The following is an 18,217-nucleotide window of genomic DNA, read 5'->3' as shown; positions in this document are numbered from 1 at the left end:
AGTGGAGAAGGAAAGAAGGTTCTTAGAATTGTGTCTACAAATCACATAGAATCAATTAAAAACTAATTAAAATTTAAAAATTAAAATAGATTTGTATCTTTGAACTATATTAAATTTGCTAAAAATAAAAAACAAAAAACATGTATAGGAATGAAATGGTCACTTTGGGATATGATTGTCATATTTAGCTGTTGTCTATATTCCTGTGGAACTGTGGTCCAACTACTTTTTAACTTAAATATTATGATTAGCGGTGAATTTAGCCTGTGAATATAGAGCGGATTAAAATTATGTCTTTGCAAAAACTGATTGAGAGGGGAGGAAGTGAGGGATACAGTGGGTAGTAGGGGAGTGAGGGAAGTGTCATCTTGGAACCGTACCTATAGAATGCATAAATTCTGTTCTCTTTATATTAATAATTATTTAAAAAAGAATATCTACACAGGTGTGTCCAATTTAATAACATTTTATATAATGTCAGAAAACTTCAGCTAATAATACTACAATAATTGTATTACAAAAATATAAATTATATCAGTACATTACCTTGCATATGGCTCTGTTTCCACAAACTCTATTTGCATACTGATTTCAGGAGAGCATCTTTGATGCACCTAGTAAGATAAGATTAAAACCTATAAAATTATTGTAGCATTTGGAAGTAGTTGAATTTGGTACATACATTTAAAACATAACTGATGGAGCAGATGTTGTGGTGTAGCAGGTAAAGCAGCTGCTTGCAGTGCCGGCATCCCATATGGGCACCTGTTTGAGTCCCAGCTGCTCTTCTTATGATCCACCTCTCTGCTACAGCCTAGGAAAGCAGTAGAAGAAGGCCCAAGTCCTTGGGCCCCTGCACCTGCATGGGAAATTGGGAAGAAGCTCCTGGCTCATGGCTTCGGATCAGCCTAGCTCTGGCCTTTGCAGACATTAGGGAGTGAACCAGTGGATGAAAGACTTCTCTCTCTCTCTCTCTCTCTCTCTCTCTCTCTGCCTCTCTGTAACTCTGCCTTTCAAATAAAAAATAAATCTTTTAAAAAATAAAAAATAAAACATTACTGATAATAATCACATGTTTATTTCAAGTTTCAACAAAGGACTTAGGAGCAGTAGCTGAAATATATAATCACCTTTATCAGTATCATTGTCAACGTTATCATCAGCTGATTTCTTTAAGTTCTCTCTATATAAAACCTCATTTCACCCTGGTAAGACTGTTATTATCATCACTCTTCTGAGAGAACTAAGTAATGAAACCTTTTCCAAGGTCATACATAGAGTAAGGTATTTCATCTCTTAATTATTTTGCTGTTGCTATATCAATATCTGCAATAAGGAATTAGATGCTCAATATTAATAATTTTGAAAAAATTAAAACACTAAAAATAAATTTAAATAAAAATGAAAATAAACAAAATTAATAAATAGTTTGAGAGAAAAAATAAGGTCAGTGATAACAATGGAGGAATTGCAATTCAGATGAAAGAAACACGTGGAATTATTAGCACAAATTCAAAAACCTAGAAGTGGATAGAATTCTGGAAACATAAAGCTTAAGAAATTTGCATCACAGAGACATAGAAAGCTTGAACATTAAGGATGAAATTTAATAAGTAGTATAGTCTCCTGACAAATAAAACTGAATTCCAGATGGCTTCCCTGCTGAATTCTGCCAAATATTTAGGTAAGAACTAACACCAACAGTTCTCAAACTATTCCAAATAACTGAAATGTCAGCAAGTCTTCCAAACTCATTTTTTTTAAATTTATTTGACAGGTAGAGTTACAGACAGTGAGAGAGAGACAGAGAGAAAGGTCTTCCTTCCGTTGGTTCACTCCCCAAGTGACTGCTACGGCCAGAACTGCGCCGATCTGAAGCTAGGAGCCAGGTGCTTCCTCCTGGTCTCCCATGCTGGTGCTGGCGTCCAAGCACTCGGGCCATCCTCCACTGCCCTCCTGGGCCACAGCAGAGAGCTGGACTGGAAGATGAGAAACCAGGACTAGAACCCAGCACCCATATATGGGATGCGGGCACTGCAGGTGGAGGATTAGCCAAGTGAGCCACGGCTCCGGGCCCCCAAACTCATTCTATGAGGCCAACATCACCTTAATTTCAAAATCAGACAAGGATACAACAACAAAAACTATAGGCCAATTTCCCTGATGAAGATAAATGAAAATAATCTTAAATAGTAGCAGAGAAAAAAAAATAGTAGCAGAGAGAATTCAACAGAAACTGGTTTTATTCTAGCAATATAGGGATGATTCAATATATGTAAATCAACATGATAATTCACATCAACAGATTGAAGGATCAAAATCATATGATGATTTGAGTAGATAAAGTAAAAGAGCTGAAGAAATTAGGTATGGAGTGAAAATACCTTATCACAATGAACACTGTATATGACATGCAAACAGCCATGTTCACATTGAATGGTGAAAACGGCAGCGTTTCCATTAAGATCTGGATCCAGAAAAGCAGGTACAGTCTTATCACTCTTATTTAATATAGTTCTGGAAGTTTTAGTCAGAATAAGAAAAAGAAATAAAAAATATATACACAAGAGAAAGGAGGGAATCAAATTAGGCTGTTTACAGATGACATGTTTCTATATAAGGGGAACCAGAAGATTATATCAAAAGATTATTACAGGGGCCGGCTCTGTGGTGCAGCAGGTTAATGCTCTGGCCTGAAGCGCTGGCCTCCCATATGACCGCTGGTTTGAGACCCACTTCCAATCCAGCTCTCTGCTATGGCCTGGGAAAACAGTAGAAGATAAAGCAAGTCCTTGGGCCCTTGCACCCACTTGAGAGACCCGGAAGAGGCTCCTGGTTCCTGGCTTTGGATCGGCGCAGCTCTGGCCGTTGGGGCCATCTGGGGGAGTGAACCATCAGATGGAAGACCTCTCTCTCTCTCTCTCTCTCTCTCTCTCTCTGCCTCTCTTCTCTGTGTGTAACTCTGACTTTCATATAAATAAATAAATCTTTAAAAAAGATTAATACAACTTAGAAGAAAATTCAGAAAATTTGCAGGATGCAAAATCAAAACACAAAATTCAGTAGCATTTTTATACACCGATAGTGATTTTACCAAGAAATAATTTATAAGAACACTCCCATTCACAATAGCTATAAAAATTAAATATTGTGGGATAACAAAAGATGAAAAAAACCTCCACAATGAAACTTAGAAAAAACTAAGGAAAGAGATGTAAGAAGACACAAATATATTTGAAGAATTACTGTTATCAAAATGCCCATACTACCCAATGACATTTACAGATTAAATGCAACCCCAACCAAATTACTAGCAACATTCTTTACACAATTATTAAAAAAATTCTAAAATTCATAAGGAAACAGAAAAGACCTTGAATATCCAAAGCAATTTTGGAAGAGTAAAAACAAATCTGAAGGCACTACAATACTATATTTCAAGGCATAATAAAGGGACATTATAAGCAAAACATCATGGTACTGGCATAAAAATAGACACATGCAGAAATTTGAAACAAATTCCTCACCTTACACTCCATACTCGATATGGTATGCTGGCATTGCAAGCAGTGGCTAAACCCACTGTGTCACAATGCTGGCCTCTTGAACAATATTTTTTATATGACAAAGCTAATAGTATCTCCTTGCTACTATATTTTTCCATTCAGTATATGAATGTTGGGGATGACTTTTGTGTTATTTGGTGCGTGGGGCCTTTTAGTCCTCTTGTCTTCTGTGTTATTTGGTGTGTGGGGCCTTTTAGTCCTCTTGTCTTCTGAGTAAGAAGACAAGAATAAGACAAATAAGACAACAAGAATAAGACAACTTGATTTTTCAAAATTATTTGGAATTGATGTGCAATGATTAGTCATATTTATGACTTAGAGTATGATGATCTTGTGTATGCATATAACACATAGTTACCAAATCTGAGTTATTAGCATATATATGTCCTCAAACTTGTATTTCTTTTTGTTGAGAGTGTTCAAAATTCTCTTTTCTTATCATTTTGAAATATATATCATTAAAAGTTATTCTACTGTGCAAGAGATCGCTAGAACTAACTCCTAGTGTTTGTAGCTTTGTAATCATTGTTTGACTCCCCAACATTTCCCTTCTTTTTCTCTAGCCTTTGGTAGTCATCATTCTATTATATAACTCTATGTGATCAACTTATTTTATATTCTACACTTAAGTGAAATCATGCAGTATTTGTATTTCTGTTCCTGTGTTATTTCATTTAATATAATATCTTTCAGTCTTACCCATATTACTGTACTTAGGTGTTTATTTTTTTTCCTCATACTATTTGTTGAACTTTTTGCTTAGTGTAGGGTCAATCTTATGAGTACAAAATTAACTGAAAATAAATTGTAAAAATTAAGAATGGGAATAGGAGATGGAGGAGGAAGAATTGTGGGAACATAGGTGGGAGGTAGGGTAGGGTGGGAAGTATCACTATGAAATTTGTACATTTAAATAAAATTTTAAAAATTCCATTGTATGAATATACCACATTTTCTTTACCCATTCATCAGCTGATGGACATTTAGGTTTATTCCACATATTGGCTATTTTGAATAGTACTGCAATATATGTGAGAGAGCAAATGATTTATAACTCTTTAAGATAATGATTCCATTTCCCTTGTAAATGAATGGAATTTCTGGGACATATGGTAGTGATATTTTTAAGTTTTGAGAAAACACCATACACTTTTCCACAATGGCTTTACTAATTTACATTACCACCAAAAGTGTGTGAGAGTTCCCCTCCCAATGCTCCACATCCTCACCTGCATTTGTTACCTTTTCTCTATTTATAATAGCCATTTTACTGGAATGAGATAATACATCATTGTGGTTCTGGTTTGTGTTTTCCTCATGATTGTGGATGTTGAAAATTTTTTCATAAACCTGTTAGCCTTTTTAAGGTTTATCTAGAGAAATGTCTCCAATTCTTTTCTTAGTTTTTAATTTTGTTATTTTCTGTTGAGTTTCAAGTGTTCTCAGATAGATGAGTTGCAAATATTTGATTTCATTATGTAGGTTGCCTTATCTATCTGTTCATCATTTCTGTTGATATTAAAAGGTATTGGTTTGATGCATTTCTGCTAATTTATTCTTTTGGTGCCTGTGTTTTGATGTATGGCCTTACCGTGCTGATTTTGTTAAGGGCTTTAATGATGCAAATATGTTGATTGTGTTTTCTGAATAATTATGGTAAATATGAGTATATCTTGTTGCCAGTGCAGTGGCTCACTTGGTTAATCCTCCACCTGCGGTGCCGGCATTTCATGTGGGCACCAGGTTCTAGTCCCGGTTGCTCCTCTTCCAGTCCAGCTCTCTGCTGTGGCCCGGGAGGGCAGTGGAGGATGGCCCAGGTGCTTGGGCCCCTGCATCTGCATGGGAGACCAGGAGGAAGCACCTGGCTCCTGGCTTTGTATCAGTGCAGCCCACCGGCCGTAGTGGCCATTTGGAGGGTGAACCAACGGAAGGAAGACCTTTGTCTCTTTCTCTCACTGTCTAACTCTGCTTGTCAAATAAAAAAAAAATGAGTATATCTTCTTTCATTTCATGCTGTTAATGTGTTTTATAATTGATTTATGTGTATATGGTGAACAATCTTTTTTTTCAGTGATTATGGTTCTTTTAAGTTGCTGTTGAACTTAGTTTGACAGTATTATGTTGAGATGTTTATATTTATGTTAACCACAGATCTTGTCTTTTAGATTCCTTTTCTTGTAGCATCTGTTTTATTTTGTTATCAAGGTGGTCTCATAAAAAGAGTTGTGCATATTACTTCTTCATTCAGTTATTTTCACCATACAAGAGTAATTGACATTGACTATTATTACTTCTTTATTTTAAAATTTATTTTTAAATTTTGGATTACTGTGTAATATTTGCACATTTTAAGGGGTACAGTTCCAATACATTTATACAAAGTAGATAGACCATGCGAAACAACCAGACTTTGCATTTCCTAATCTTTGGAGCCTACCAGACAATCCATTTCAGTTCTTTATAGAGAATGTACTATATTATCATGGGCTGTAGTCACTCTACAGTACTGCAAAACACCAGAAACTTTTACCTTCATTTTATTCTTTTTGGTACTCATTATGTAAACTCCTCTCCCCAGTCTTTCCTTACTTAACTTCCGCTTATCAGGAGACTATGTTGCATTTATCTCACATTGTCTGGGTTACTGCGCTTCACATTATCACCTTTGGTTCCACTCATTTGCTCCAAATATCAGAACTTCATTACTTTTGATAACTGAATAATTTTATGTCCTGTATATATGCTACATTTTCTTCTAAAAATATTTGAAAGGCAGAATAGGGGAGAGAGGGAGAGAGAGAAAGAGAGAGAGAGAAAGAGCAAGAGAGAGAGAGAGAGAATCTTCCATATACTGGTTCACTCCTCAAAATGTTGCAATGGCCCAAGCTGGGCCAGACTGAAGTCAGGAACCAGGCAGGAACTTAATCCAGGTCTCTCACATGAGTGACAAGAGCCCAAGTACTTGGGCAATAATTCACTGCTTTCCTAGCTGTATTAGTAGAGAGATGAATTGGAAGTGGAGCAATCCAGACTCAATCCAGTGCTCCAATATGGCATACCAGCATTTCAAGTAGAGGCTTAACCTGCTGCAAAGTTCTGTCTCCTACACAACATTTTTATCAGTGTTGTATAGAGCATGTATTGACATTGGAACAACCATTTTGTGTTTGAATATAAATTGACATAAGTGAAACCACTTTCATAAAAGTGACTGAGAAAAGAACTACCTGGCAACCACTCAGGGTAACAATTCAGTCAATTACTAATATTTATAAGCAGCCAGAACTGATGACAGAGAACATCTGTGCAGATGAGTGAATAAGGACTACCTGAATCATTATTACAGAATAGCATAGGGTGATATTACTACTTACTTGGTACTGAGTTTACCAGAATACAGAGTGAAACAGGTGCCAGAAGGCACAGAAAACTCCTGTGTCAGTTTAAAAGTGCAAAGACCTATTTATATGACCACAAAAAAGAGGGAAGTAAAGCCAACCACATTGGGTTAGCTCCCACACATCGTGGAAGTGCTTGTGTCCCTGCTGGTGACACTTGAAGCACCCAGTTGTCACTGACCTCCACTACAACTTGATCTACTATTATTTAACAAGTTAACCTGGAGAGTTTGCTATACCACCTTTGCTGACTCCCATACCTGCTTAGGCTTCATATCCCTTCAGGACTGGTTTGTTACTAGCTCTTTAAAACAGCCCGCTGATTTGTGTGAACTATTTCATTGTTAACTTGTGTGATGTGTGCAATGTATTAGTATAAAAAGCATTATAGTAAAAGGCATTATTGTGTGATTCTTTGGCAAACAGACACCAAGGAGTGAAAGCCTGCCATTATCTCAGTTAACATGCCACTAATGCAGGTAGCCTTGAGTGAACCTTGGTAGCCTTGGGAACTCCCCCTTGAGGAAATCCAACTAAATTGCGCTTAGAGTTACTCATGATTATTTTAGCCCCACTTATTTTAGGAAGAGACTGGTGGATACTTTACTGATAAAGTCCTCTCCAAAAATGGACACCTAGGTTGATGGCATTTCTTTCTCTTTTTTTGAAGATTTATTTATTTATTTGAAAATCAGAGTTACACAGAGAGAGGAGAGGCAGAGAGAGAGAGAGAGAGAGAGAGAGAGAGAGAGAAAGTCTTCCATCTGCTGGTTCACTCCCCAACTGGCTGCAATGGCCAGAGCTGCGCCAATTTGAAGCCAGGAGCCAGGAGCTTCTTCCAGGTCTCCCATGCGGGTGCAGGGGCCCAAGGACTTGGGCCATCTTCTACTTCTTTCCCAGGCCATAGCAGGGAGCTGGATTGGAAGTGGAGCAGCTGGGTCTTAAAACGACGCTAATATGGGATGCTGCACTTTAGGCCAGGGCGTTAATCCACTGTGCCACAGTGCTGTCCCCTGATGGCATTTCTCGACTATTGAGAGTAGTGCTGCGAGGAAAATGAGAATGCAGGTATCTCTTTAAATGCTGATTTGATTTCCTTTGGATAAATACCAAGAAGAAGGATAGATGGATAATATGATAGTTCTACTTTTAGTTTTTGGAGGAACATTCCTAATATTTTTTTCACAGGGACTGCACTAGTTTGCTTTTCATAAACAGTCTATAAAAGTTCCCTTTTTTGTTGCCAGTGTTGTGGCAAACAGGCTGAAACCACCACTTGAGGTGTAGGCATCCCATATCAGAGAGCCAATTCGGTTCCCTGACTGTTCCACTTCCCATCTAGCTCCTTTCTAATGTACCTAGGAAAGCAGTGTATGATGCCCAGTGTACTTGGGCCCCTACTACCCATGTAGGAGACTGGGGTGGAATTACAACCTCCTGTTTTTACCTGGCCCAGCCCCTGCCACTGTGGCCATTTGAGGAGTGAAACAATATATGAAATACTACTTTCTTGCTCTCTCTCTACCCCTATTTCTGTCCATCTTTCAAATAAATAAGACAATTTTTTTAACTTTCATTTAATGAATATAAATTTCCAAAGTACGATTTATGGATTACAATGGCTTCCCCCACATACCGTCCCTCCCACCCACTACCCTCCCCTTTCCCACTCCCTCTCCCCTTCCATTCACATCAAGATTCATTTTCGATTATCTTAATATACAGAAGATCAGCTTAGTATACATTAAGTAAGGATTTCAACAGTTTGCTCCCACACAGAAACATAAAGTGAAAAATAATAGATGATTTTTTTTAAATGATGATGAAATCAGATCAGACCTATTGTCATGTTTAATCCCAGTGAGAGTCAAGTTGGGAGTTGATAATTTCTTTTTTTTTTTTTTTACAGAGGATCAGTTTAGTATACATTAAGTAAAGATTTCAACAGTTTGCACCCCCATAGAAACACAAGGTGAAATATATTGTTTGAGTACTCGTTATAAAATTAAATCCCAATGTACAGCATATTAAGGACAGAGATCCTACATGAGGAGTAAGTGCACAGTGACTCCTGTTGTTGACTTTACCAATTGACACTCCTGTCTATGGCATCAGTAATCTCCCTATGCTCCAGTCATGAGTTTCCAAGGCTATGGAAGCCCTCTGAGTTCTCCGACTCTTATCTTGTTTAGACAAGGTCATAGTCAAAGTGGAGGTTCTCTCCTCCCTTCAGATGAAGGTACCTCCTTCTTTGATGACCTGTTCTTTCCACTGGCATCTCACTCGCAGAGATCTTTTGCCAGAGTGTCTTGGCTTTCCATGCCTGAAATACCCTCATGGGCTTTTCAGCCAGATCCGAATGCCTTTAGGGCTGATTCTGAGGCCAGAGTGCTATTTAGGACATCTACATCTGCCATTCTATGAGTCTGCTGTGTATCTCACTTCCCATGTTGGATCACTCTCCTCTTTATTTATTCCATCGGTTAGTGTTAGCAGGTACTAGACTTGTTTATGTGCTCCCTTTGACTCTTAGTCCTTTCATTATGATTACGGTTTCAATTTCTGTCTCAGTTATGGGTCTGTTTAGGTTTTCGATGTCTTCCTGGTTCAATTTAGGTAGGTTGCATGTGTCCAGGAATCTATCCATTTCTGATAGATTTTCCTGTTTGCTGGCATACAGGTCCTTGTAGTAATTTCTGATGATTCTTTTTATTTCTGTGGTGTCTGTTGTTACGTTTCCTTTTTCATCTATGATTTTATTGATTTGGGTCTTTTCTCTTCTTTTTTTAGTTAGTTGTGCCATGGGGTGTCAATTTTGTTTATTTTTTCAAAAAACCAGCTTCTCGCTTGGCTGATTTTTTGTAGTGTTTTTTTTTTTGATTCAATCCTGTTAATTTCTTCTCTGGTTTTAATTATTTCTCTTCTCTTACTAGATTTGGGTTTGGTTTGCTGCAGTTTTTCTAGGTACTTGAGATGTGCTGAAAGCTCATTTATTTGGTACCTTTCCAATTTCTTGATATAGGCACCTATTGCTATAAATTTGCCTCTCAATACTGCTTTTGCTGTATCCCATAAGTTTTGATATGTTGTGTTGTTGTCTTCATTTACTTCCAGAAAGTTTTTGATTTCTCTTTTGATTTCTTGAATGACCCAGTGTTCATTCAGGAGCATGTTGTTCAGTCTCCATGTGTTTGCATACTTTCTGGGGTTTCCTGAGTTGCTAATTTCCAGCTTCATTCCGCTGTGGTCTGAGAAGCTGCATGGTATGATTCTAATTTTTTTTTAAATTTGCTGAGACTTGCTTTATGGCCTAGTATGTGATCAATCCTAGAGAAGGTTCCATGCACTGCTGAGAAGAATGTGAAGTCTGTAGATGTAGGGTTGAACGTTCTATAGATATCTGTTAGATCCATTTGGGCAATAGTGTCAATTAAATCTGCTGTTTCCTTGTTGATCTTCTGTCTGGATGATCTGTCTATTTCTGAGAGTGGAGTATTGAAGTCCCCCAGTACTATTGTATTGGAATCTAAGTCTCGCTTTAAGTCCCTTAACATATCTTTTAAATAGACCGGTGCCCTGTAATTAGGTGCATATACATTTATAATAGTTACATCTTCCTGTTGAATTGAACCCTTAATCATTAGTGTCCCTCTTTGTCTCTCTTAACAGTTTTTGTATTAAAGTTTATTTTGTCTGATATTAATATGGCTACACCTGCTTTTTTTGGTTTCTGTTGGCATGGAATATCTTTTTCCAACCTTTCACTTTCAGTCTGCATGCCTCTTTGTTACAGAGATGTGTTTCTTGTAGGCAACAAATAGTTGGGTTGTGTTCTTTGAGCCAATCAGCCAAACGGTGTCTTTTAACTGAAGAATTCAGACCATTAATGTTCAATGTGACTATTGATACATAGTGACTTTGCCCTGCCATTTTCCCGGAAATATTTTCTAGTATATGCTTTGAGCTTCCCATGCTCTTTTACTGGTAGGTGTTCTTCCTTTCCCTTCTTTCATATTGATGGCCGTGTTTCTGTGTTTCTGAGTGTAGCACATCTTTAAGTATCTTTTGCAGGGCCGGACGAGTGGCCACAAAGTCTTTCAATTTCTGTTTGCTATGAAAGGTCTTTATTGCACCTTCATTCACAAATGAGAGCTTTGCAGGATAGAATATTCTAGGCTGGCAGTTTTTCTCTCTTAGCACCTGGGCTATGTCTCGCCATTCCCTTCTAGCCTGTAGTGTTTCTGATGAGAAGTCTGCTGTGAGTCTGATTGGAGATCCTCTGAGAGTAATCTGACGCTTCTCTCTTGCACATTTGAGGATCTTTTCTTTATGTTTCACTGTGGTAAGTTTAATTACCACGTATCGTGGTGAGGATCTCTTTTGGTCATGTTTATTGGGGGTTCTATGAGCTTCCTGTACTAGGATGTCTCTGTCCTTCTCCAAACCTGGAAAGTTCTCTGCTAGTATCTCACTAAAAGGCCTTCTAATCCTTTCTCTCTCTCCATGCCTTCAGGAACTCCTAGAACTCGAATGTTGGTTTTTTTAATAGTATCCTGTAGATTCCCAACAATATTTTTTAGATTTCTAATTTCCTCTTCTTTTCTTTGGTTTGACTGTATGTTTTCCTGTGCTCTGTCTTCTAAGTCTGATATTCTTTCTTCTGCTTCACCCATTCTGTTTTTAAGGCTTTCTAAAGTGTTTGTCATTTGATCTATTGAGCTCTTCATTTCATTTTGATTTCTCTTCACTATCACACTTTCCTGTTCTACTAGTTTCTGCGTTTCATTTTGATTCTTCCTTAAAATTTCATTTTCACGAGAGAGATTTTCAATCTTGTCCAATAAGGATTTCTGTAGTTCAAGGATTTGCTTTTGAAAACTTCTAAATGTTCTTATCATAAATTTTTTAAATCCGTATCTTGCATTTCTTCTATCTCATCATCTTCATAATCTTGGTTTGGGGTGTTTTGTTTATTTGGAGGCATCATAGTGTCATCGTTGATCTTGTTCCCTCGATTTCTGTGTTTGTTACTTGGCATAGTTAATTCTTCCTTCGTCACTGTGCGTTTTTTTTTTAATTTTTTTTTATTTTATACTATGTCCGTGTTAAGTGGACTGCCTGCTGTTGGAGGAGCCTTGGAGGCTTGAGATGGGTGCGGCCTGAGAGCTCTGCTTGGTTCTTCCTGGTTAAGGGTGTGCAAAGGTGACACCCTCAGGTTATGCATGGTAAATCTCTCTCTTTTTATTTATTTATTTATTTATTTATTTATTTATTCATTTATTTTATTTATTCAGGGGGTAAGTAACACCGCACGGCACGGCTGTGCAGAATTGATGGTGTTTAGCTTCCAGTCTCTGGCTTCTACCCAGAGTCTGTTTAGGCTCCTCTGGACTCCCACTGGGTTGCCTAGGCTACTGAATTGTAGTGACTCAGTTCCTTAGCTCTCCCCTGTTGATATATAAATCCAGAGAGAGGGCCTGCTCTTTGTCTCTTGCGAATTCTTTGAGCCTTGCAGCCTTGCAACCTTTGCAAGGTTAGGGGAAAGAGAAAGCCCCAAGCTTTTTTTTTTCCTTCTTTCCGGTAGTGAGTTTGCTGCACTTTCCGGCCCCCCTCTAGATTCTGACCCCCGTTTTCCCACCAGTGTCTCGGGTTATTGAGCTCACCTCCCCTTCCAGCGCTTATGTGTGGACTCAGAGCCCTGGACGTCCCAACTCTCCCCGCTGTTGTCTGTGTGATATGCACTCCCCTTCCCACACTGGCGCGCAGACCCTGCGTCTTCCGCGGCACCCGCGGCTCGGTCCCGCGGCTCGGCTTCCGCGCGGTGGGCGACCTTGTTCTCCCAGTAGGTCCTCCGATTCACAGCCACTCGATCCAGAAGAGTTTCCTCTGCAATATTTTCCTGGTTCTTTTTTCTGAGGCTGCCGTAACTCCCCTTTTATTAAACTAAATTTTCCCGGACTATTGGTGCGTGCCCTCACTATTCCGCCATCTTGGCTCCGCCCCGTGTTCCTGTGTTTCTAAATAAAATGGATACAAATGAAGATCATTATGCTTACTGAAATAAGACAATCCCTAAAAGACAAATATCATAGGTTTTCTCAGAATTGTGGTAACTGCTATATAGAGTTCAAAAATGTATTGTATGTGAGTGAAATTGACTTATTGAGATTTGATTGCTGTTTATATCCCTTGTCCATACTCCTGAGGAATAGTGGTCTTTCTCTTTCCTACTTGTTGAATTCTTTACATTTAGGGGAAGATTAATTATTCTTATAAAGAGACTTGAAACTATGTTATCATAAATATAAAAGAAAAATAAGAAATAAAGGAGCAGGAGGGGTTTGAAGTATGTTAACACTGTGTATTTGAAATACATGAAATATGTATTTTCTATAAAAATTTCTACTTTTTAAAAAAATTATAAAAGAAATTAAATATATTAAGTGATTTTTCTTGGCTTTAATGAATGAGCAGGTGAAATCAATGTTTCTCAGTTTTGCTTTATTGAGGAATCAAAGCTAACTTTGAAGTAGTGAAAGAATAAGCCTAATTTAATAGTAAATGTCAAACACCTACCAATGAGAATATGTTCGAAATAACTAAGAAAACACTAATTCAATACAGAATGAATTGGAATCTGAGAAAAACATATGCTGATAAAATCATTTGTGAACAAGAAATTATTTAGTTGGAAATAATGCAAAATTTTTGATAATGAAATTTATTGAAAATTTAAAGTTACATGTTCCAATATTTATCAGCTTTTACTTTATAGAATATATGTGGACCTACCACGTATTAGTGAATCAGTAGTATCAAAATTAAACTTGATTTATTTTGAAGAGTAAATGATCATTTATAAGAAAGATATGCAAATTTTGGGCTGGCGCCACAGATCAATAGGATTATCCTTTGCCTGTGGTGCCAGCACCCCGGGGTTCTAGTCCCGGTTGGGGTGCCGGATTCTGTCCCAGTTGCTCCTCTTCCAGTCCAGCTCTCTGTTGTGGCCCGGAAGTGCAGTGGAGGGTGGCCCAAGTCCTTGGGCCCTGCACCGGCATGGGAGACCAGGAGAAGCACCTGGCTCCTGGCTTCAGATCAGCGCGGTGCGCCGGCTGTAGCACGGTGGGCACAGCGGCCATTGAGGGGTGAACCAAAGAAAAAAGGAAGACCTTTTCTCTGTCTCTCTCTCTCAGTGTCCACTCTGCCTGTAAAAAAAAAAAGAAAAGAAAGAAAGATATGCAAAATTTTGTCAGAAATTGAAGGTGAATATTCTGCCATATCCTATCATATATCACTTCATTTTTGGTTGTGGTAGAAATACAGCTTGAATTTTTTTAAATTTCATTTAAGTTATATAATTTTCATTTATTCTGTATATACAGATTTAGGAATATAGAAATACTTCCCCCACTACCCTCTCTCCCACCCAAGCTCCAACCCTTCTTCCTTTTCCTTCTCACGTTCCCACTCTTAATTTTTACAAAGATCTATTTTTAATTACTTAATGATCATATAGTTAACCCTACACTAAGTAAAAGAGTTTAACAAATAGTAAGAAGAAAAAAAAACAAACACTTTTTCTCAACAGGAGAGACAAGGGCTGTAAATAATAATAGAATTTTAAAATGTCCATTTCACTCTTTAACATTACATTTCAGGTACTGTATTAGTTACCTCAGATCAGGGAAAACATATGATATCTGTCTTTTGGGGTTTGGCCTATTTAACTATGTGTAATGGTTTCCAATTGCTTCTATTTTGTTGCAAAAGACAGGATTTCACTATATTTTACTGCTGAGTAGTTTTCCATAGTGTATAAATGCCATAATTTTTATCCAGTCATCACCTGATGGAAATCTAGGGTCTTGAGATGCATTGATAGCTCATTTATTTGGTATCTTTCCATTTTCTTCATGTAGGCACTAATTGTTGGTCTGTTTAGGTTTTGTATGTCTTCATGTCTCAATTTTGGTAGATTGTGTTTTTCTAGGAACCTATGGATTACCTGCAGGTTTCCAAACTTGTTGGCATACAGCTCTTTGTAGTAATTGTTAGGAAAAGAGTGGCAGATTGGTGCATACTCACATGGGACACCAAAATGTTAGGAAAAGAGTTGCAGAATAGAGAGGAGCCAGTGCACAAATTTACAACCAGACTGAATTTATTCAGAGAAAATAAATCCACAGAGGTGGGTAACCAACTGCTTGTGTGTACAAGATGGAGCATGTGACAGAAGGCCCTGACCCCCAGGGCAGACTGGGGCTGGGGTAGGGGTAGGGCACAGCAGTGGAGGGGAATTCCAGGAACTGGGCAGGGGGCCTTGGGAACCTGGAAAATAATGCAGGGTAGTGTTTGAAGGCAATAGGGTGTGAGACCCAAATGAGTTTCAAGGGCAAGGAATACATTCCAAAGTTTATCTCCTTTGGACAATGAGTGAGAATGGATGAGGCTTATGTCCTTGTTCCATCAGTAATTTTTGATGATTAATTTTGTTTCTGTGGTATCTGTTGTTACATTTACATTTTATTTCTGAGTTTATTGATTTGATTCTTTTCCCTATTTTTTTCAGCTAATTGTGCCAATGGTTTAACAATTTTATTTATTTTCTCAAAAAAAGCTCTGAATTTCACTTGTTTTAGCTTCTTTGTTTCAATTTTGCTTATTTCTTCCCTAATTTTAATTATTTATTTACTCCTACTAATTTTGTGTTTGGTTTATTGTTTTTCAAGGTCCTTGAGATGCATTGATAGTTGATTTGTTTGGTGCCTTTCCACTTTCTTCATATAGGCACCAATTGCTATAAACTTCTCTCTTAACACTACTTTTGTTATATCCCATAATTTTTTATATATTGTCATATTCTTCATTTCAAGAATTTTTTTAGTTTCTTCTATGACTCACTGTTCATTCAGGAATATGTGGTTCAGTCTCCATGTGTTTGCATTTGAAATGGAGATGCCTGAGTTATTTATTTCCAACTTCATCCCATTATTGTCAGAGAAGATGCATGATATGAATTTTCTGAGACTTGCTTTATGGCCTTGCATATGATCTATTCTTCAGAATGTTCCATGCACTACCATATGACTCAGTCAACCCACCTCTTGGGAATTTACCCAAATGAAATCAATCAGCATATGAAAGTGTTATCTGTACCCCCGTGTTTATTTCAGCTTAATTCTCAAAAATTAAGGTTATTTGTTCTACTTAATACTTTTGGTTGAATACTGTAATCAATACACAGTTATTCTTAAGTGTTGAAACTTAACTGAAAAGTGATCACTGTTAAATATAAGAGTGGGAGTAAGAGAGGGAAGAGATGTGCAATTCGGGACATGCTCAAGCTGACTTACCTGAAACGGTAGAGTTAGAAACATACCAGGGGATTCCAATTCAATCCCATCAAGGTGGCATGTACCAATGCCATCTCACCAGTCCCAGTGATCAATTTCTGTTCACAGTTGATCATAATGATAGGACTAAGAGTCAAAGGGAGCACATAAACAAGACTAGTGTCTGCAAATACTAACTGATAGAATAAAAAAGGGAGAGAATGATCCAACATGGGAAGCGAGACACACAGCAGACCCATAGAATTTGGCAGATGTCCTGAACAGCACTCTGGCCTCAGAATCAGCCCTTAAGGCATGCAGATCTGGCTGAAATGCCCATGAGAGTATTACAGGCATGGAAAGCCAAAACACTCTGGGAAAAAAAAAACCCTACATGAAAGATCTCCACGAGTGAGATCCCGGTGAAAAGAACAGGTCTTCACAGAAGGAGGTACCTTTCTCTGAAGGGAGGAGAGAACTTCCACTTTGACTACGACCTTGTCTAAATATGATCAGAGTTGGTGAACTCAAAAGGCGTCCATAGCCTTGGTGACTCATGACAAGAGCCTAGGGTGATTACTGATGCCATAAACAAGAGTATCAATTTGTTAAGTCAACAACAGGACTCACTGTGCACTTACTCCTCATCTAGGATCTCTGTCCTTAATGTGCTGTACAGTGTGATTTAATGCTATAACTAGTACTCAAACAGTATTTTTCACTTTGTGTTTCTATGTGGGTGAAAACTGTTGAAATCTTTACTTAATATATGCTAAACTGATCTTCTGTATATAAAGAGAATTGAAAATGAATCTTGATGTGAATGGAAGGGGACAGAGAGCGGGAGAGGGGAGGGTTGCAGGTGGGAGGGAAGTTATGGGGCGGGGAAGCCATTGTAATCCATAAGCTGTACTTTGGAAATTTATATTCATTAAAAAGTTAAAAAAAATTAAGGTTAGCATCAACCCAGATGGCCATCAACTGATGACTTGATTGAGAAAATACGCTGCACATACACTTTGACATATTTCACAGGCATAAAAATAGAATGAAATCCTGTCCTTTACAGCAAGATGTATGCAACTGGAACCATTATACTAAGTGAAACAAGCCAGTCCCTCAAAGACAAATATTATTTGTTTTTCTTGATTTGTGGAAACTGAAGAACTACAAAAAAGTAATATATAATTATTTACATTGTAATCTGCCTATTTTTTAATATTTTTTTATTTGACAGGTAGAGTTATACACAGTGAGAGAGACAGAGAGAAAGGTCTTCCTTCTGTTGGTGCACTCCCCAAATCATTGCAATGGTCAGAGCTGCGCCGATCTGAAGCCAGGAGCCAGGTGCTTCTTCCTGGTCTCCCATGTGGATGTAGGGACCCAAGCACTTGTTCCATCTCCACTGCCCTCCTGGGCCACAGCAGAGAGCTGAACTGGAAGAGGAGCAACCAGGGCAAGAACCCAGTGCCCACATGGGATGGGGGTGCTGCAGGCGGAGGATTACCCAAGTTAGCCATGGCATTGGCCCCTGTGCATATTATTCCTGTACATATACTGCTGAGAGGAAATAGCTTAAAACCTAAATGAACTTAATTATTATAACTGTGAATGAAAATTTAGATGTTACATTGTCATTGCTTGTGCTTCATTGAAAGAAATTATGAATCACTTATTGACCCTAAAACACTGCATATGGGTGCTTAATCAATTGGAATTTTTTTACTGTAAATTTCTTAATGTTTCTATTTTTTTTTCAACAAACTTCACAAGACTTGTGAAATGTTATACTATGACAAAGTTGTTTCAACAGTTAACTTTGCTTGAATCACAAGTAAGGTGAGACGGCTTTGTATACTTCTCATTCTGTCAAAAATTCAAAGATGCAAGTCCTCTATTCCAAATCTTTCAGCAGGGATAA

The sequence above is a fragment of the Oryctolagus cuniculus genome, chromosome X (assembly GCF_964237555.1).
Source record: "Oryctolagus cuniculus chromosome X, mOryCun1.1, whole genome shotgun sequence".
Taxonomy (NCBI): domain Eukaryota; kingdom Metazoa; phylum Chordata; class Mammalia; order Lagomorpha; family Leporidae; genus Oryctolagus; species Oryctolagus cuniculus.
The sequence above is the reverse complement of the archived record's forward strand: the minus strand, read 5'-3'. Positions refer to the sequence as shown.